Source organism: Marmota monax, unplaced genomic scaffold (genome assembly GCF_021218885.2).
Source record: "Marmota monax isolate L192 unplaced genomic scaffold, Marmota_monax_Labrador192_F-V1.1 WCK01_AAM20220418_F8-fsc00016, whole genome shotgun sequence".
Classification (NCBI taxonomy): domain Eukaryota; kingdom Metazoa; phylum Chordata; class Mammalia; order Rodentia; family Sciuridae; genus Marmota; species Marmota monax.
Window position 1 is genome coordinate 10640307 of NW_026695209.1, and position 22790 is coordinate 10663096.

Consider the following 22790-nt stretch of genomic DNA (forward strand, 5'->3'; position numbering starts at 1 on the left):
TGTTAAAAGCCAGTTCCTAAATGGAGAAGTGGAAAGAAACCACTACCAGGAACCCAGAAGCTTCTGGCAAAGTTTCTGGGTAACTGCTTCCCAAGTTTTTCACCTGAGGTTTGACCAGGGTCATTCTGGCCAAGGCACAGCTGCAAGTCATGCAGCAGACACTCTGGAAGAAGATGTGGGAGCAAGGAGGGCTTGAGGCCAACTCCTGAATTAGCTGTCCTGGGCCACCTGCTCCCTGAGTTGCTGTTATTGTAAAGGTAGAGCCTGCCTCTTAGAGGTCTTTCTTGAAAATCTGGTGTCTCAGAGAATACCTGTACTTCCTCTACTTCACATTTTAAAGGGCTTGGTGCCAGCAACCCTAACAATAGCAACGTCTGCTTGGGAGCTCTGGACAAAGGCTTTGAAGACAGTTGAAATACTGACTTTCCTGTGGTCATTCTGCTCTCTGACCTGGGGTCTCACACTGGAGTCAGCCACACACATCACAGAAACAAATATATATGTTTCCAAATATATTCAAGGACATGGGCACCTTTGTCATTCTAATGTGCATGCTGGCCCAGAATGGCTACCTTAAATGGTCCCTCCTAAGGCTAACATTATCCACACCCCAGGGAAATGACTGATTCTCCACACAAATGTCCTTGAAACAAAAGGCCACTGTAACCAAATGTGAGGTGAAGGCAGGCCATTGCCAATCTCAGAAATATGCACTGCCTCAGAACGTGGGGAGAGAGCAGGGCAGGAATGCCGGTGTCTAAGAGATGGGACAAGTGGTCAAATCCTTCCTAGTTTAACAAAAGTGCTATTTTCTAGTTAGTGAGGAGTTTCCATTTCTCTGCTGTCTTCATGTTCCCAAGCGTGAGCATCTCTGAAGGTATTCCAGAATCTTGGGGCCCAGCCTGGTAGGCACACCTGTAGTCCCAGCTCTTTGGGACATCGAGGTGGGAGAATCAATTGAGCTCACCAGTTCCACACCTACCTGAGCTATAGCGTGAAACTGTCTCAAAAACAAAACAAAGAATCACATAGTATTTGGAACAGTGCCACATGAGGATGGACAGTTCTATTAGTCATAAAGGTGCATATATATGCCTGGACACACTGAAATAGGATCTTTATTCTTTATGTTGGCAACTAGAGGAACACTGAGTGCTAGAATTATGCTTATTTTAATTTTAAAAACTATTGAGTTAGAATTAAATTTCCAAAAAGTTAAAATTCAGCACCTAATAAAGTTGATTTAAAATTGGTATTCTTTCATTCTCATTTGTATTTTTACCTTTAACTTAAAAGTCTTTTAAAAGAAAAATGACATTTTTTGAAAAATCTAGCTCATATTTTAATTTTCATATTTTGATGAAAGTAATCATCAAAATTTTTTGTACTTTGAAAACAATTATGTTTGATTTTTTAATTCTTGAGATCATTACTGTAAATAGATCACAAATTGTGAGAAAATATTGATTAAAGCAATGACATTTATGCAATGCAATTTACTTCAATGAGGAAGTGAAAAGGATCGATACAAAATCACTTATAAATTCATTATACATCTACTTTATTAGTGATTCAAACACCAACCAGAAAAGGATATTCAGTTATCTCTCTCTTTCTCTCTCTCTCTCTCTCTCTCTCTCTCGTGTGTGTGTGTGTGTGTGTGTGTGTAATTTCAAACAATCTCAGTTTTGTCCTCATTAACCAGAACTTTAACATAAAATTAATTTTAAAAATTTGACTTACCAAAAGTATTCTGTGGCTTTCCCACTTATCTACAATTCCCTTCCTAAAGTGAATACCAGCAAAAAGTGGAAAGGAATTTTAGTGGGGCAAATCTAAATAACAACTTTAGGAGGTATACATGATATGTAAACAACAGGAAGTGGAATCTGCTGCATGTCATTTTTGTTGAAGTATTTTTCTTAGCACTCAGAACCCATCATAGTCTGCAGTTCCACAAATCTGTCAACAACATTCCCAGGAGGGTTTTATGGAAAATACACAAGGTATATTCAGAGTTTTATAAATAACAATGGTAGTGATTAGATAACTAACTCATATTGAGCTCCTGCATTGGCACTACTAAGTTTCACTTACATTGTTTTATTTAATTCTTACAATAGGATAAATAATTATTATCTCCATTTTAGAGAAAGCCCAAGGCAATGCTTCCAGCATTTTCTCTTAATTATTATTAAGAATTACTCAATTATTATAGAAAACAATATATGCTTGCTACAAAGAATTTATATAATACAGAAAGGTGCAAAAAGGAAAATGAAAAAAAATCAAGAAATTCTTGATTTTTCATATACCTACTATTTTGATTTTTTTTATACCTACTATCATTAAGAAATAACATAGTGGTAACTTTGCTGAAGACATTATTAGAAGGGAGAGAAACAAATGAAAGGCAAAGTTTTCCACAAATCAGTTCATCATATGAATCCTACTCCTAAATACAGCATTACTTCAAATTTATAATAGAAGAAAAGAAACAAGTAAAACTAAAAGAATTATTGAAATTTGAAATCAACATATATTGTCACCATAAGAGACACTAATTCCTAAAAGGTTTCTTCTATGCTAACAATGAATTGATGAAAAATACAAAAGTGTTAAAGTTGTGTTTACTTTTAAATAAAATCATTGCATTTTAGTTGATATCAATTAACATCATTTAGAAAAAGCTTGAAAGTCTTAAAGCTCCCACAGTTGCTCTGGATTTTAATTACATCATTATTATTATGAATACACTGTATAATTTTAATAATTATTTTCTATTTTGTATCAAAATTTCTAGAGTAACTGAGTATCATCTCTTCAACTGCAGAGTCAAGGCTCATCACCAGTTTTTTTTCACCAGGGTTTCTCATGTCTGAATGCTTTGTTTTCATGAATGTCTTAATTGGCTCTTTTCCCTTAACAAGTACAATAGTATTTTAAATGTATCTTGCACTGCCCAACAATTTTCATCTATGAAAATATGTACTTACTTTTATTCTTGAATAACATCTTGTCTGAATATATTATTCTTGGGTCACAGTGTATATTATTTTTGGGTCACATTCTATTTCCCTTTTTTGAGAATTGTTTTAATTATTGGGGTGAAACAAATTACGGGAAATTTTAGCCTCTTAACCCAACAAACCTTTATTATTGTACATAGTTTCTGAGGATCAGGAATCTGGGAGTGGCTTCACATCTTGGCCTTGCTCAGGATCTCTTCAAAGATATTGCCTTCCAGCTGTGGGTGAGGTCTGTAATCATCTCAAGAGCTGGGAAGGGCTGCAGGATCCATTTCCAAGATAGATCATTCATGTTGTTGCTGCTGGGAGGTTAATTCCACCTTGTTGTGGGCAAAAGTCTTCAGTTCCTTGTCATAGTAGCCTTTGCGTAGCAAAAGGCTTACCCCAGACTTGAGTGGTCCAAGGGAAAATGAGAGTGCCACAGGACAGAAGCAGCAGTTTCTTTTATAACCTAGTCTTAAGAATGATATACTACGGGCTGTGGCTCAAGCGGTAGCATACTCGCCTGGCATGCGTTCGGCCCGAGTTCGATCCTCAGCACCACATACCACATACAAAGATGTTGTGTCCGCCGAGAACTAAAAAAATAAATATTAAAATTCTCTCCCTCTCTTAAAAAAAAAAAAAAAAAAGAATGATATACTGGTCAGTCACCTACCCTTGCCAATTATCTTATCTTTCTGCATCACTTTTCTTTGGAGTGTGATTAAAATGAAGATGTGTAGCAATAATAATAATAAAAATGATATACTGTCATTTCTGCAGGATTCCATTGGTCAGAGACTACCTTGTGAAACTATACAAGAATATGAATGCCAGAAAGCATTCATTGAAATCCACTTTGAAGCAGCCTGAGTATTCTCCTTTTGGTAGTAACTTATGTAAAAACAACAACAACAACAACAAAAAACACCTAAATGCCTGAAAGAAAATATTTTTGAGGTTCATTAGTTTGTCTGTGAGTTGAATATTTTTACCAAATTTTCTTGGAGGTGACATTTCATTATGTAGATTTAGTTTTGGGTTCATCTCAGAGATCTTTCTTACATTATATCTTTGAAGAAAATAAAATTTTCTTGATTTTTTGGATTCTCTTCTTCAAGAACACCAATTGTTCTTAGATCAACTTTCATATATGTTAGCCCTTCTCTAGTAGCTTTGATTTTTGTCTTCTTCATTCTGCTTTCAATATGATTATCTCTTTCAGTGACAGTTTCTAATCTGTGTTTATTATATTCCTTACCATTTACTATCAATTCATTGGTTATATACTTGTGTTGTTTCAGTTGTCATTTTTTATTCCTTTAGGACTGCAATAATTATCTTTTTCTAAAATATCATTCTTTGGTTATTTTATCTGAGACTTCTTGATTTATTCAATTCATGTTTTCATTAAGCCGTTTTTAGTGTAAAACATCTTGAGACATTTTCTTTTATTATTTTATTTATAATAGATGGCCCTAAATATCTTCTAGTAGGATTGGATCATAATAACCAAATGGAGAACATGCAATAATATTGAATAACTCTTCGACTTTCAAGTCCCCTAGGTCTGAGACCTCTGAAATAGAAGTGCTTCTTTTTCTCTTCCCTCCTAGCAGGTAATCATGTAGCCTTATCCATTGTGAAATGTCCCCAGGAATCCAGGAAAGTCAACCCTGATGCAGGTTTAGTAAAAAGAAATTACAATTAATCTATAGTTCCTTTTCTTCCTAAAATTATACAGTCATTGATCCTTTTTACAAAAACTCCTAGAGAGTATCCCAATTCTTTCTTTGAAATTTTTTCAAAATTAAATATTGCAAAACCATCAGGAGGGAGGGACTTAGAGTGTCACAGTTATCGCTTTTCAGATTGAAGTGACCAGTCCCATCTAATAACTGCCGTGAGTTGGAGGAGGAGAGGGACTCACAGGGCTCCAAGAACGAGACCAAGCTGCTCATGGAAAATGTTCTTCAGTCTCTCCTAGAATGATTTTGAAAGAATACGAGAAAATGGGAGTTCCCAAAGAATAGAAGGAGCAGATCTAGGGCTGTCTTTTCTCATAGTTTTGTCCCAGGCCTGGCTTTCCTGAGTGTAAATATGTCTCTATGTGCAGTTTCTCAGAACACATGAAAACCAAGATATTTATGCTGTACATGACCATGAGGGTATTGATTCATAACAGTTTCTCCGTAAGGTCTTGGAATAAACCTGAACTCAAAGTAAGATAAACAGATCTGTACTTGTTTTCTTTCCTGTCCTGGCTCCAATCCCTTTAAAACTCATGCCAATCTACCATGGACTGTGCCATACCAGCTTCATGCCAGGCTGGGAATATCCTGGCATCGGGCTATTAAATTAAAATTACAGGAGGACATTGTTTTGGAAAGCGAAAAAAGAAAATAAGCTGAAAATTAAAATGGAGTTAGTTACATTAAAATTGCACATCACCAAGATAAAATTATGCTGTTTATCTGAACTTCCTTGAAATCAGGAGAGATGGGTAACAGCCAAATGACCCGAACAGGCCAGTTTCGATTGGCATAATTTATTTCCCACTGTCTTAATCCTTTACCAAAAAAAGATAGCCTAAATTTACCTGATTTTAACCAACTTATTGTTTTTCCATTGTCCTATCTACAGTAACTACTCTGCTATAGTTTGTTTCTGCTTTCTTCAGTCCTTTTCTGTCTAAAAATCAACCTCCTCTGTTCAGCTTCTTAGAACATTTATTCTATTTTATAGCAGCAGTGTCTCCCAATTCTCCCAATTCTAGAATGAAAAACATAGCCAATTAAGATCTTTGAGTTGTTATAACTTTCTCCTTTAACAAAGCTGAATATTGAAACTATATAATTCTTAGTCTCTGTTCACAGTTGTTCAAGGTTCAGACTGAACTTCTTTCCCATGTTACTTATTCAAGGTATTTCTGTTTCTATTTGCTACATTTAGTTCTGTATGCATGGTATGATTCTCCCTCTGCCCTCCATAAAGTATCTTTTATTTGGTTCTCCCTCCTATAGTGGGAGGGTATTTTTGATTACCAGCTATTGGAGGGAAGTTCCAAGGCAGAGAGCTTTATGAGCACTCTCTCCCACTGTTTAGAAGCAATTTACTTCACGGTTACTTGGGGACATTTCTCAATATCATTAGCTTACCTGGATCCCAGCATCATTATTTATAATTATCACGTAGCTGGAAGCAAAAAAAAAAAAATAAATAAAAAAAACACACACACACATTTACATATGAATAGTAAATTGTTAACAATGAGAATTTGGAGTCTGATAGCACTAGATTCCAATATAAGACAAACTGTGTAACCTTGAGCAAAACAATTAACTTTTAAAGTTCTCCATTTTCTTGGTTGCAAAATGGCAATTAAATGATATTTTTTTGCACACTTTTTAAACACTTAAAGGGAGAAAATTATTTGTTTTTAAGATATTTGCTATTTGGAGAAATTAGTCCTGGGAATGAACATTTTTATTTGGAGTTGTGAGAAAATTAGGTTCTCTGAAATTTACTGCTGTGTTTGTTGAGTACCAACTGCTTCTGACAAAATTTTATACAATTTTGCTCAGCTGGGTGCGGTGGTACACACCTTTAATTCCAACAGCTCAGGAGGCTGAGACCAGAGTCTAAGACAGACTCCCTTGCTCCATGTTTTCCTGCCCCTCCCATCCATAGCCAATGTAAGTTCAACGTCAACAACTTACACACATCCTGTCCCCAATTTTTAGTATAAAAATGCTCTTGCCTCTTAGGTCTGGTGGACATATTTCCAACTGCTAATCAGTCTTGCTGCTGGTAATGGTGGAATATGTTTCAGGATCTGGTTCTTTACTTACTAGTATATTTCAATTAACCCATTTATTTCAGAGAATCCTTGGTCTCAAGATCTTTGGATTAACAAAAGCAATGGCAGACTTTTGTTGTAAAATATATGTTTATAAGATAAAATATACCATTTTAACCTCGTGTGTGTGTGTGTGTGTGTGTGTGTGTGTTTTGAGACTGGGTCTTGCTATGTTGTCCAGGATGATTTTGAAATCCTGGGCTCAAATGGTCCTCCTGCTTCTACAGGGGCACATCACCTTGCTTGGCTTAATGGCAGTTATTTTTAAGGACAGAGGAAATAGGATGGTATTTCCATAGCTGGTAGCAAGCATTGGATTTCTGCTCCAGATCTGTGTCATTTTTCAGACTATTCTACTGAGATTTTAATCCAGCTTCTCTGCATGGACTTTGAGGAGGGGCACCCAGTTTGACAGCTTACCTGGGAGCAGCCAGCACCCAGCAACTCCAGAGTCCTTGGTATATCCTGTCTGGGCCAGAGGGCCTGACCACAGCCTCACAGAGTCTTGCTGCTTTTGAGAAATCAGCCCTAATTTTGGAATCTTGCCTACGTCCTGTTCAGCCTCTGACTCCTTTCAAGCCTTGAATTTCAGGCCCAGGACTCCAGTTAGTATGATACCCGCCTGCCAATGCCAGCTCAGTTTCTACCCCACCAGGAATTTGCTATTCAGCAACCCAACCCTGTTTGCTCCAGTCCAACTGACCTAGTAAAGTCATGCTTGGCCTCTGTGCTTATCTGTGAGTGGAAGACAGTGGATTAGGTAAAATTAAAGGTATTTGTAGCTCTAAATTTGTATGCTTAGAAACAGCAAATAATGGTACCAATATAATAGACTAGATAAGATTCTTCTATTAAAACTCCCTCTCACGCTGACTGACTGACAGCATTTGTACCTATTGTGATATACGTACAAATGCTAAAAGCATTATGTTTGGTTTGAAAATTCAGCTAATAGTTGGTAAAGGGTTAATAGTATGCTGAAGCAGACCGAGAGTTTGGAAACAAGAATTTAGCCCAAGAGATAATCTGTTAGTCAGTACAGAGATTTTCATATCCTGAATATAATCCTGAGAATATTGAAGATCTTCTAAGGGCCTTTGGACAGACTATTTGTCTTTGCATAAAATGGTTTTGACTTTCACTCCAAGGTAGCTTAAACCCGGGTGAAGGCAAGGAGCTGCTATTTGATAGGGCTATTTGCATTTCAAAGCTAATCAGTACTAAGTAAAAGCTGGTAAAAGAATTGTAAGAGGGTTATTGTGGGTATTTTATTATTGTGTAAACTTGGGGAAACAAGCTGAGAGGCGAAGGGAGCTCACTCAAGTTCCTGCAGATAAGAAAGTGGCTTACTTCCCAGGGACAGCACCTGGAGGTCACATGACTCCTAGGCTTCATGAGGAAATAAAAACAAATAGTGGAGAGAAAATCTCATTATTTTTCATATTTAACACTTAGTACTTCTTGAAGTTTTAGCTTTTATTTCTTGTACCCTTTGAAGTAATCAATAATTAATTAATAATTAAAATAGTTCATTTACCACTTCAGATCGCCCTTGATTATAACACTAATATGGTGGTCTTAAACATGGCATGTTAGAATTAACAAAGAAAAAGAAAAATACTGGTGCCAGTTCCTATCCCAGAGAGGTGATATCATTGGTTTGGGAAGTTATCTGGTTATCAGTGTTTTCTATTAGTTCCCAGGAGGTTGTCCTGAGTGGCTGGGCGAGGACCACTATTCTAATTTATATTCTGAGCGTACCCTTCTTCACAAAAAAGACCTCACTGACTCTTCCATTGTCTGCAGTATAGTTCCCAATTTTAACTGCACATATCTATTGGTTAAAAAGAAAATATTTTAGAACACATGACAAAGTTTCTACATGTATACATATAAAATTATAGAGATGTCCTATTTTACTAACATATATATTATGAAAAACATACTGAAAAAATAAAAAAAGTAAACTAAAAAATAAAAAATAAAAAGGTCTATAAAAGCAGAATAATAATAATAATTCTCTTCCTATACCCCTAAGCATCATTTTGGCCATTCCACCTTGGAAACCTCTATCCAGAGGTTAAAATATAAATTCCTTAACATGAAATTAAAGGTTTTCTCCAGATCTAATTTTTTTCCTGTCTCATTGTTTTATGCCTTGATGCTATTATTGATTTGTGTGTGTGTGTGTATGTATGTTTGGCTTAATCAGTTATATGTCTATATTGGTCAGTTTTCTGTCACTATAGCAAAATACCTGACGCAGGCTACCTAGGAAGTAATGAGAGTTTTATTTAGCTCACAGGCTCACAGTTTTTGAGATTCAAGTCTTAAAATGGGCAACCTTTCGGTCTCTGATGAAAATAGTGTATGACAAGTGACAGAATGAGCAGTCGCATCTGGAGCCACGAACAGAGTGAGAAAAGAGGATGGATGGGGTCCCACATTCCCTTTCAAGGGTACTCCCTCAGTAACCTAAGGATCTTCCACTGAGCTCTACCTCCTAAAGGTTCTAGTACCTCTCCTGGTATCACCCTGGGGACCTTTAGGGAACACTACCTATGTTCACACCATAGCAATATCCTACTCTTATGGGTTGTCCTTTGTTTTGTTGTTGTGTATCCAAGATTATATACCCCATTGCCTTAAGTCCATTGTTCTGGAGGATCCTGAGATGGACACTTGCATATAAAAAGTTTATTGAGGAGTGAAGAAATTAGTATTGAAAAGAAGTAATACATTTACAACAAAGTCCTCAGCCCGTTTCACAGAGAGTTCTGGAGCTGGGCAAGAGGATTAGGCCCCATCTTTCCACTCACCATTTATCCACTGAGTAGTTATTAGATGTGGGTTGCCCCTGAGGAAAGTGGCTCTGTTGGGGCAAACCCTCATCAGGCACCGTTGCCCAGTTGTTGGGACAATCAGTGCCTCAGTCTGAAGAGGAGTGAATGCTCACTATTGCATTCCTTGCATTTAAGGTGGTGGCAGGACTTGAGGGAAACAATAGAGCTGATGGAGCTGAAGACCCCTGGGAGGTCAGAGAGAAGGTCCACTTGGAAATGAAGTGCCCACTTACGGTATGAATGGTTAAGAGGATCAGCAACAGAAGACAGATTATGGGGAAATTTCTGTAGACCTTAAATAATATATTTTAGATTGCATCCTGTATGAAGCAGGAAGAACACGTAAGACCTGGCTAAGAAAAGTCTAAGCATGTTACTTCCAAGTTCAGGAGTTCAGGAATTAAAGTCTGAATTCTTCAAAACAGACTTCCATTCTTAAAATTTTCAAGTCTCTCTTCATCCCTTAATCTCCTTGTTTTCCCATTCCTCTGACATCCCCACGTGGTTGCTATACACACTGGCAAATCCCCCAGTTGGAATTCATCTTCCTGTATTCTCAAGGCACTCAGTTTAATCCACAGTTATAACCCTTGCTAGTTTCTTGCTAGTTTGCTTTATACATTTTTAAATTTAACTTATTTATTTATTCTTTTGGCACTGGGGATTGAACCTAGGGGTGCTCTACCACTGAGCTACATCTCCCAGACCATTTTATTTTTTGAGACAGGGTCTCAGTGTTTTGCAGACTATGGTCTGGAACTTGCGATCCTCCTGCTTCTCAGATTCTGAAGTTGCGGGGATTACAGGTGTGTGCCATAGCTCCTGACCTGTTTGCTTTTTGGTCATGTTCTTTGAGTAGATGTTGGTTTCAGACACCAGGTATACACATGTAGAGAGCGTTCATAGAGCCGTCTTCATCTTTGTACACCACCCTCTGTGCAGGGCTCATACAGAGGAGTATTTAGTGAAGGTTATTTGAAATAGTGATTTCTAATTATAAACTAGTGAAAATGCCGAAAGTCATTTCCTCCTACAAGTTGACATTAGTACACATTACAAGTAGACCCAACATAAAAAGTTGCTTAATAGATGTTCAAAGTCAGTTATATAAATTCCTCTGGGGAATTAGTTCTACCTGATCACATGTTTTTCACTCAACTAATATTAAGTAATTATAATCCTTAGAAAGGATTGACAGGGTGAAAAGTTTTATGACAAAAATTTGTTACTTATTTGAGGAAAACTTTTATTATGGAAACGAGAACATTTTTGTAAATGATAATAAATATACCTCTGGCAACTAGACATTATGACTTGCCTGGCTTGATTGTATTAAAGAGAAACAATTTTTTTTTATATAGTTTGCTGTGTTGGACTTTATTCCTCTGGTTGATAAGAGTTATCCACATTTACAAGACAGAAACCTAATACGAAAGTCAGTATTTTTTTATTGCCTAGGTCGTAGCTGGTTTTGAATCTCTACCTGTTCTGTGTTTACATTTGATTGCTAAGTGTACTTTCATGTCAGGGACAGAGAGACATTGAGAAAGCCACTAGATGGAGGCCAAGAAAAAAAATAAGCCTGGCCTATTCACTAATGAATAACCAGCAGGTATGAATGAAGAACACATGCACAATCATCTCCTTCTTTTGAAAAAATGCTTATTAATCACTCCCTGGGTGGCATAGCGTAGGGGACCATGTCACATCTGCCCTTCTAACCCCTTTGTTAAATAAACAACTTCAGGAAACTCAGCCTTCAGAGCTCAACCCCAGAGACTGCTGAGAATGGCACCCTCTCCAGGTGGGGACACAGCAGCCCTGCCTCCATAGAAGGTGACATTCAATAATTGTTTGAAGGAAGGAAGTAAATTAAGGCAGAAGAATTTGACAAAGGCTTTTTTGAAACCAGGATTACTCTAAATGGTTGTTACCCAATTATACTAAATGGAAGGAAGAAGCACGACAGTGCTATATGAGCCATACCAGCCACTTAAAATGTGCCTCCCCAGGCAATCAGAAAGGACAGTTCTACATAAAATCTCTTGAAGACATATTTCCTGATGGAAATACCAGGGATGAATTTATCATTTAATGAAGATAGAAAATCATTTCTGTTTGACAACAACCAAGTGAATATTTCAGAACAGCTAGTACAGAGGATTTTGAATGTTAGAAAAACAAAAGAAATGATGTATAGTGAGATGAGAAATATGCAGAGTACCTTGATTTGGTCATTACACATTGTACATGTGCCCTGAATGTCATTGTATGTACCCTATCCATGTGTACAATTAGTATGCGTCAATTAAAAATAAAAGTTCTTTGTTTTTCTCTCTCTTTTGCACAATGCCCTGGGTTAAGTCCTCAGTACTGAAACAAATATTTTTATAATAATTTTTTTTTTTTACAAGAAAATGCTTCTGAGTGTTGGTGCTTCTCTTCATATACTGCCCTCCTCTTTCTATACCCGGGGCCCTCAGGAGCTGTCCTCTAGTGTGAGTAACTGTGCCGTGTTAGTGAGTCATTATTAGCTATTTTTAATACATAGACATGTGAGAGAGCTGTCTGTTACGAAGACTCGCTTGCCAGCAGCCGGGTATGAGAACATTTTTGTAAAGTCCAGGGCTTCAAGCCAGTTTCTGAAGTGAGGCAGAAATGAGGCCTAGACAGAAAAGCCTGTTATGTTTTACAGACTAGAACAGAAAGAGCGCAGATGTAGGGTTTAATTTGAGCAGTAACTTAGCATAGGTGTTGATTTAGGAAGATCTAAAATATATAGAACTAATGAAAAGGTTAATGAGGGGCCTTGGGATGAGTGAATGATGACTTAGATTGCACTTAGACCCTTCTCATTATGGATTTTAATGCCTAGGTGCTGGATAGTGGTAGCTAAAAATAAAATGTGGTGGTATATTTTTAAATAGTAGATTTCTTCCCTCTGCTGGATGTCTAACCTGATTTCACAAACAGAAATCTGATTTTAAAAGTAAAGGAATCTCGTGCTGATTTTATGAGCCTGGATGCACAGAGATTAGAGAATTACTTGTCTGTTTGCTTATTTATCCTATTTTATTTGTATTTTGGTGCCTTACTCCACAAACAATTTAGACAGAAATGATAGGTAACCTTAGGAAAATACCAAACCTTTGCAAAACTCTCCTACCCTGCTATCTGACATATCTAGGACCTTGATGGGAAACTAGAATGATTCCCAAATCTCAGTGCATATAAATAGATGCTACAGGATTCAGGCATTAAGTCAGTCAGGACTGTCAACCATAGTAAAACCACTCAGGCCCTCACTCATTATTTGTTCAACTGTAGACATAATAAGCTTGGTTATCAGGGTTTATTCAGGTCCTAGGAAACCAGAGCAGCACATAGCTGCACATTTTTTTTTTTTGGCATTAACTGTTATACAAAGGGTTTTCACATCCATTATTCATTGTTCAAGGCAGACACAGCAATAGTACCAAGAAGTGGCATTTGACTGCTTGGCAGCACCATAAGTAGTTGGAAAGAGGAGGCATATAAACCACAAGAACACTCTAGTCTGCAGTCACAGTCAGAGGGACGGGAGAGTGCCACAGACCCCCATTTCCAGAACACATCGCCAGAATTCTTAGACCCCCATGTGAGTCAAGTCTAGTGCAGCACCCCAGTCAACATGTGATTTGTCTCGACAGTTCTTCTCGGGTAGCCTGACAGCCTCTGTTTATGGGTTGACAGGGATGAAATTCTCTAGAGTTCACAAGGAAACCCTGAGGATTGACTTTTTTTTTTTTTTTGTACTGGGGATTGAACTCAGGGACCCTCAACCACTGAGCCATATCACCAGCCCTATTTTGTATCTTTATTTAGAGACAGGGTCTCACTGAGTTTCTTTAGCACCTTGCCATTGCTGAGGCTGGCTTTGAACTCATGATCCTCCTGTCTCAGTCTCCTGAGCCACTGGGATTACAGGCGTGTACCATTGCACCCAGCCTGATGATTGATTTTATGTGTCAATTTAGCTGGGCCATGGTACCCAAATATCTGTACATTATTCTGGATGTTTTAGTGAGGGTCATTTTGGATGAGATTAACATTTAAATCATTGGATTTTGAGTAACCAGATTGCCCCTCTAATGTGGCCTTGTCCAATCAGTTGAAGGTCTAAAGAGAACAAAACTGACCTCTCCTGAGCATGAAAAAAATTTGTGGCAAATGACCTTCATCCTTGAACTGAAACATCTTGCCTGATTCTTCAGCCTGCTGGTCCACTCTGCAGATTTGAGATTCGGCAGCTTCCATAATCATGTGAGTCAATTTCTTAAAATAAATAAATAAATGTGTGTGTGTGTGTGTGTGTGTGTGTGTGTGTACCCCATGGCTTCTGTTTTTCTGGAAAACCCTGGTTAATACAGAATCCTTTTGCAAATCAGGACATGAAACATTGCATAGCTCTGATTATGTCATTACTAATAATTCTTGATGGAAAATATTCTTTATATCACTATCAATAATAGCAAAACAAAGGTATCCCAGTGGCTCAGGAAGCTGAAACAGGAGGATCACGAGTTCAAAGCCAGCCTCAACAATGGAGAGGTGCTAAGCAACTCAGTGAGACACTGTGTCTAAAATAAAATACAAAATACGGCTGGGGATGTGGCTCAGTGGTTGAGTGAGTTCAATCTCCAGTACCAAAAAACAACAACAACAAAAAGCAAAAGCAAAACAAATGGAGATTTGCCTAAATGCATATTAATAGTAAATTGAATAAATGAATTATAACAGGTCATATCCCATAAGGTACAATATTGTTATGCCTTCAAAATTGATTATGGTAGAACTATATAAAATGGTGATGGTGACATAAAGAAGTGTCTGAGATAGACTGTTAGTAAAAAAATTGCTAACTGCAGTGAAGTATACATAATTTGATCCCATTTATGTGGGAAATAGTTATATGGTGTATAGTCTAATAGGAAAATAGTACAATAAAAATGACTAACTCTGCTCACTGTACTGACAGCTGCCTATGCATGTAAGGAGCTCTGTGTGTATTAATTCATTAAATTTATTCAGTTCAACGAATATTGATTGAATGCTGTGCTAGGTGATAGGTATTCAGAAGTAAATCAGATCAGTGGTTCTCAACCCAAGGTGGTTTTACCCCACAGGGGACATTTTTTGTTGTTATGGTGTGTGTGTACAAAGCATTTACTCCTGACATCTAGTGGGTAGAAGCCAGGGATGGTGCTACACATCCTACTATGCACAGAACAGTAGCTCTCACTCAGACCCAAGAATTTTTAGCCTAAAATGTTAATAGATGTTGAGAAACTCAGATATTGAGAAACTCCGAATCAGACAAAATCCCTGCCTCCGTGGAACTGGCAAAAATTTACTTGATTCTTATAAAAAGTCCATGAAGTTGATGCTATTATTAACCTCATTTAATAGATGAGACACCTGAGAAATGAGAAGGTTAGGTAAAGGCTTATGGATACCTCTGGGAATTGAGGTTGGTGTGTAACTTCACTTTATGTGTATGTATGTGTGTGTATATATATATATATATTTGAATTTTAAACAACAAACTTTACTTCTATAACGATCATTTTTTAAATTCAAATTTGAGTTATAAAGGATCTTAAAATGCATTATTACTCCTAATTGCCTGTTTAAAATAATTCAGTATCCCAGACTTACCTTCCCAGTGCTCTGTGATCTATTTCCACCTAGCTTTTCAACTTTCTTTGTTCCTCACATTGCAGTCTCAATTCCAACTGCAGTAGGGCCTTGTCTTTTTTTTTTTTTTTTTTTTAAAGGCTGAAACATTTTTCTATTTGCGCATCATTCTATTAAGGGCAAAACGAGTAGGATCTCCTACCTAAATTGTGAACTGAAATGAATTTACAAAGAGTTCCTTTTATATTGAACCAAATCTGCTTCTCTGTAATTATCCACTGATCCTGGTTTGCTGCTGTCGATATTTACAGATTAATATGCAGAGCATCTTCATAAGACAATACTTTCAATGTTTATATATTGATATCTCTAAATATCTAACCATTTAATATTTAAATCTTCTTTGTAAATTTTCTCTCAGTTAAGCCTAATTCTTTAAAAAATTTTTTCATATTTCTTTGTCTCATTTTGTTTTCCTGTATTAAAAAAGGACTGGGATATCATGGTAGGGAAGAGGAGAAGAAGGGACAAAGCTCTCAGTCTACACAGAGATGGGGGTGGGGAAAAGCTGGAGGAGGAGTCTCCCTGGCCTCTGAGAGGAAGGCTGAGGTTGCCTTCTCACTGAGCTTCTCTCCACTTGGGCATCCTAAGAAGGGGATGTGGCAACTTCTCTTCCTTCTGTGGCAGCTGCTCTATTGGTCTTTGGGAATTGCCTCCTTCCCTATGTAGGTAAAAGTGCTGCAGGGCTGAGAGGGCAGATATGGGCTTTCCTGGATTGAGAAATCACAATTTCCAGCAGCAGCTGGGTTCCCTCCTCTATCTAGGGCAGCATTAATTACACTGAATGAGCCCTGGGGGTGGGGAGGAAGGGTCCTAAGGGCACAAACACGTTCAGGCCAGGCATTCTCCAGAGGCAATCAGGAGAATCAGGTCAAAGATCTTGCCTAGCCGGTCAACTTCACTGTTTCCACAGAAGAGAGCTTTTGTCAAGTATCTGGCAAAGGCATACCTGACGTGCCACACACCTACTGGTGATGTATATGTGGACTGCAGGAGAAATTCAGGAGCATGATACCAGAGTAACAACCACAGGGTTATGTGACATCTGGTAGCTGTAGATTCTGGCTAACTCACAGTCTGCCAGCCTGACAACTGTCCTGCCTCTTGTCACTGGAATGTTCTTAGGCTTTAGGTCTTGGTGAATGATGCAATGAAAGAGATTCAGTTGTAAACTGGCTCATCAGATTCTTGACAGTCTCTGCTGGCAATCCTGTTGGGAGTATCTTGTCCAGATGTGTCCCTAGGTCTTGGTCTACAGACTTAAGCACCAGGGTCACTTTGATCTTCCATTCAGCTCAAGCGATAGCCCAGATGTCCACAGCTGGATAACACTGGTTCTCTCAAAAGCCTCTACCCACCTCAGCAAGGCTACCCTAACATCTGTGATGATGGAGAGGCCTCCTCCAACTCCTCTTCTATCTGGCACTGACATGTTCTTGAGGACTACAAAGTGGCCACTATGGGGATCATGGATCTTGTGTACCATTCCATAAGCTCTGGAACCATTTCATCTGAGGATCATGGGAGACCCTCCTGCCAGGCTAGAAGCTGCAGAAGTGTCTGGTTATCTCATCCTGGGAGCTGGTTCCTGCCCAGTCATACACCCCAGCTTGTTCTTGGGAAGTTGGACTACAGCCATAGGCTGGAGACAGCCCTCACTAACTTTGAATATTTTGAGTCACTTCCCTCATTGAGTCTTGTTTCAAGATCATTTAGCGTCCTAGTGAACTCTTCTTCTAGAATATTCCACTTTGCCAATGTGCTTCCTGGAACGGCACATGCAGTATCTATACCAAAGTTCAGGGCTGAAGTGAGTAACTAGAAAGCAAATCATCTCCATTTCTTATTTTTTTCCTGAACATTGTTATGTGTACTCTCATTGAATTCCCTTTCTTGGTAATGTATCACCTCATTGTGTTGAATCATCAATATAAAGTATGAAATCATATTCAGTACATTCTGTTGAAGAATGCAAGGATGAGTTTCTCTTGCCTTATGACTTCAGAGCTCCTGCTTCTGTGGTCTTAGGACTCAGGAATTTACATCAGTGTCCCTATCTCCTCCACTCCTGGTTCTCAGGCCTTCAAATCCAGACTGAATTATTCCACCAGTGTTCCTGGTTCTCCATCTTGCAGATGGCATGTCATGGGCCTTCTCAGCCTCCATAGTTGATTTTTGTAGAACTCCAAGTTTGTGAAATCATTGAATTCATTCATTCTTTTTTTCTTTTATAGTAGAATGCATTTTGACATTGTACACAAATGGAGCACAACTTCTCATTCCTCTGGCTATACATGGCGCAGAGTCACTCCAGTAGTAATCATACATGTATATAGGGTAATAATATATGTTTCATTCTACAATCTTTCCCATACCCAGAGCCTCACCCTTCCCCTGACTCCCCTTTACGCAAACCAAAGTTTCTTCATTCTTCCCTATTCCCCCCCACCAACCCCACTATGGATCAGTATTCACTTATCAGAGAAAACATTCAGCTTTTGGTTTAGGGGGATTGGCTTATTTAACTTAGCCTGATATTCTCTAGTTCCATCCATTTACCTGCAAATGCTATAATTTCATTCTTCTTTAAGAATGAGTAATATTCCATCATATATACACACACACACACACACACACACACTACATTTTCTTTATCCATTCATCTGTTGAAGGGCATCTAGGTTGGTTCCATGGTTTAGCTATTGTGAACTGAGATGCTATAAATATTGATGTGGCTGCATCACTATAGTATGGTGATTTTAAGTCCTTTGCGTATAGACAGAGGAGCGGTATAGCTGGGTCAAATGGTGGATCCATTCCAAGTTTTCTGAGGTAGCTCCATACTGCTTTCCATTGTGGCTGCACCAATTCGCAGTCCCACCAGCAATGTATGAGTGTACCTTTTCTCCCACATTGGAATCATTGCATTCTACACATGGAAGGTCTAGCTGGAAGGCAGAGTTGTCCTTGGTGATCTGAGCCAGTGTCATGGACCAGGAAGCTACAGAAGAAAGGAGAGTCATAATTTCCCAAGTGAACTGAGAAGTAACTCTACTTCAAGATGGTAAGTCTTGAACCCAGTTGTCTATGTTTATGAAAACCTTATCATAATCATTCACTTTCAATTGAGAAACGCATCCTCAGTACAATTTTTAAATATTCCAACTTTGCAAGACAAATCTGAGAAAAATCTGACCTCTTGTACTAATATAACTTCTGTTCTCAGTTCCTTTGAACCTGGAAGTCATTTTTATATTTCTTTTCTCGAGGAAAAAGTCTTGCACAGTGCTATAAATAAACACTCACTAGCAGTGTAAGATTGAGTTTCCTAGAAACTAAAAGTAGAGTTGCTATAAAGTTCAGCTTTGTCTAATTTAGAAACAAATCTCAATGTTCGGGTAACAGTCTTAGCTAGTTCTGTGTTTTCAGCCAGGTTGTTTCCTGCATGCTTACCAGTTGGAGACATTTCTCATGTTCACATTATGTCCACTTCATGTGCCACCACATGAAGCTTCTGGTTACTTTGCTTTCAATTGAGCTCATGTACTCATAGTAGCCATCTAAGTAAATCAGTTCTTCCTGGCCTCTTGATTTCCTGATCTTCCCTTTTATAATGAAGCATCCTGTTCCATTAGACCTTGCAGGATTTATTCCATGTACTCATTGTTCCAGAAACAATTTGTTAATTACATATGATCTGATGGAAAGATGACTAAATTCATGTTGAGTAAGCTCAGTGGTTTTCAGAGTGTCCCCTTCATGTGTACCCAAGAGGCTTGATGTTTGTCTCATCAGCAAAATGAAGAAGATTAGCTGTTCTCAATTCTAGGTGCATATTAGAAGAATCTGAGGAACTTTAAAAATACTACTGCTCGGCCAAATCAGATAAGTTAAATCAGATGCCAGGGAGTGTGAGACATTTTAATTGAGAGCAATCCTGTGTCTGGAAGTATGGTATCCAAAGCAACGTGCAGTAGAAATTGGAGGGTGGGATGACAGGGAAGGTGTGCTGTTCTCTGTGAAGCACAAATCAGTGTAACGTGGGCAGTTTGGGATGATAAGATAGAGAAGATATGGAGGGAGATCATGCCAAGAGACTTACTTGAACTTTACTTGTCTAATTACCTTTCCCCCCTAAACCTTAATGGAGTTGCTCAACTCCTCTTCTTTTATAAGGACCACCACATTAGTTAGGTGTTTTCAAAAATGTATATATTGCTATATTTAAATAAATTCAAATGGTAATAAACTCATCAGGAAAGAGAATGACTTCAAACATGCTTACAACAGTTTTCTGGTTTAGAGAAACTTATTCACCTGGTAAGATTTCAAAAATTCTTTCTCATTCCTGTTCAATCCAATATTATCATTGTGCGAGGGTTACACTTCTTATCCCAAATTATAATTTCTTTTTTTTTTATTTTTTTTTAAATTTTTTATTGTGGGTTGTTCAAAACATTACAAATTTCTTGACATATCATATTCCACACTTTGATTCAAGTGGGTTATGAACTCCCACCTTCACCCCATACACAGATTGCAGAATCACATCAGTTACACATCCATTGATTTACATATTGCCATACTAGTGTCTGTTGTGCTCTGCTGCCTTTCCCATCCTCCACCCTCCCCCCTCCCCACCTCTCCCCTCCCCCAAATTATAATTTCTTATTTCCTATTATTATTTGGCTAAATAAACTGCTTTTCTTTTTTTAAAAAAATAGTTTTTAGTTATACATTGAAAGAATATCTTTATTTTGTTTATTTATTTTTATGTGGTGCTGAGGATGGAACCCAGAGTCTCTCACATGCAAGGCGAGCGGTCTACCACTGAGCCACAAACCCAGCCCCAATAAATTGCTTTTCTTCACAAACATCCTTCTTATAAATAGAAAGAGGGTGGTTCCTTATACACACATATTTCACCCTTAATCGTGTGCATGATTTCATTTCTCTGTAATTCCCCCTCCTGTTTTTTTATCTTCTTTAGCTGGAAAAAAAATTTTCATCATTCATTAAGCTCGTTTTGATTCCTGTCTCCCCTAGCATTTATGGTACTGATTTATTTTAATTGTTATGTATTTGATGGGGATTGAACCCAGGGGTGCTCTACCACTGAGCTATATCCCCAGTCCTTTTTCTTTTTTAATTTTGAGACAGGGTCTCACCAAGTTGCCAAGTCTTGAACTTGTGATTGTTGTGCCTCAGCCTCCTGAGAAGCTGGAATTACAGGTATGTGCGCCACTGTGTTCAGCAATTTATTTTGTTTTTTAAATCAAAGTGTTCCAATTTATTTTTATTATTTTGTTTTGTTAATCTTGGTATCTACATGGTAGTTCTACATATAATGACTAGGTTAATAAGATGTACTAACCAAGAAAATAGTAAAAAAATCAAAGATAAAGGGACTTGTATTGCTAGTGATTATGACTTGCTAAAATGTTCAATAAATAGACTTGTATAGCACTGGTGTTAGAAATGCTTGTAAATCAGTTCAAGAGAATTAAAATCCCACAAACATATGTAAGAATATTTATGTGTTTTTAAAAGGTGATAATTTAATTTACTATGAATCAGTTGACTGGTATCTTTAAAAGGCCTTTGTCAAAACCTACATTATTTCCTAATTAAGAAAAAAAAAGCAAATATATATAAGAAATTTAAAACATCAGTGAGGAAAAATAGAAGTAAACTCCTTTGACAGTAAAATTTTATACATGTATGTGCGTATTTACATAATATACAAAAGCCAACACTACTTTTAATGGAATCTTTGGAGTGTTTTTTGATTAAAGGCAAAGAAACCCCATCATTAATACTAGCATAGTACTCCTAGTTTAGAAATATATAGCCAATGTAATTAGACATCAGAAAGAAGAAATATGAATGGAAACATACTGCCCTAATTTACACCTAATTTAGTCAACAACAGACCACATATAACATGGTGATCCCATTAAATTATATCACCTGTGACATCTAAGCCATCTTAGTTTGTGAGCATATATTCTGTTGTTTAAAGAATGGCAAATCACCTAATGACACGTTTCTCAGAACATATCCATGTCATTAAGTGACTCAAGTTTTAGTCAGCTTTGTGGTCACTCTGACCAAAAGACCTGACAAGAACAACTTAGAGGAGGAAAAATGTATTTTGGCTCACAGAAGTTCAGTCCATGGTTGGCCAACTTCATAACTCTGCGCTTGAGTGAGGCAAAACCCCAAGGTGGAAGGGAGTGGCAGAGAAAAGCCACTCAAGACAGAACAACCAGGAAGCAGTGAGAGAGATCACCAGGGACTAGAAATAAACCCCAAAGGCACACCCCCTGTGACCTACTTCCTGCAGCCATACCCTACCTGCCTACAGTTACCATCCAGTTAATCCAGATCAGTGGATTAATCCACTGATTGGGTTACAGCTCTCATAATCTAGTCATTTCAACTCTGAAAATTCTTGGGCTCACACATGAGCTTTGGAGGGAAACCTCATATCTAAGTCCTAACAGCTATCATTATTTGCAGGTAACTGATATAACATATTAATAAAAACAGAGAAGTAAAGAAAATGCAAAAAGAAGAGAGAACACATTGAAGTAAAGTTGATAAGAAATGTTCAGAAATTAGATGTAAAATGTTAACTCTCTTGGGGGATTTAACACCAAAGGATCTAAAGCAATACTCTGCCAGCAATGGGCATGATACCCCAAAGGGCATGTTCAAAACAAGTGAAGATGATTGCTTAACTATCTTCTAAGGAGGGCACTTTCTGGAACCAGAGGGCCCTTTGTTTGGCTGAGCATCAAGGCAAGTTTGAGGAAGCAATTTAGAGAGAAGAACTGGATCTTGCAAGAAACTCCTTACTCAAACCCCAGGGATAAGAACAGACAAGTCTAGCAGGGATTTTCCTATGGAGTATATTTTGCAAAACCTGTTTTCCATCTTCTCTTTGAAAACTCTGCTCATGTTTATATGTTCACTAAGATTTTTTGCATGAGAGGATTCTTTAAGAGCATCAAGACAGGCTGGGTTCATGCGTCTTGGTAGTCATAAGGCCTGGGACAAACACAGAGGCAGAGATGTGGACAATGGGCTCCTTTCTTTTAAATTAGGATACATTTGAAATCTGTGTTTCCTTGGGAAAATGTTTGTAATGCTTTTGACAAAGTTTTAGTAACCTATGTAACAGTGTTCTCACAGTTCAGTTAGAAAGTGACAAATCAAGAAATAAAATGGCGAAGAGAATTTAAAAAATAAAACTACATATGGTCAACAAACATTAAAAAAAACTATTAATACCAAAGTAAAGCACACAAATATAGAGAAATACAAATTATCACCTAC

General features: G+C 37.7%; 1 pseudogene; it reads right to left on the minus strand.

The window, feature by feature from the left end:
- Positions 1-16007: 16007 nt before the first annotated feature.
- On the minus strand, positions 16008-17615 carry LOC124083747 (cyclin-dependent kinase 4-like; annotated as a pseudogene).
- Positions 17616-22790: the final 5175 nt, after the last annotated feature.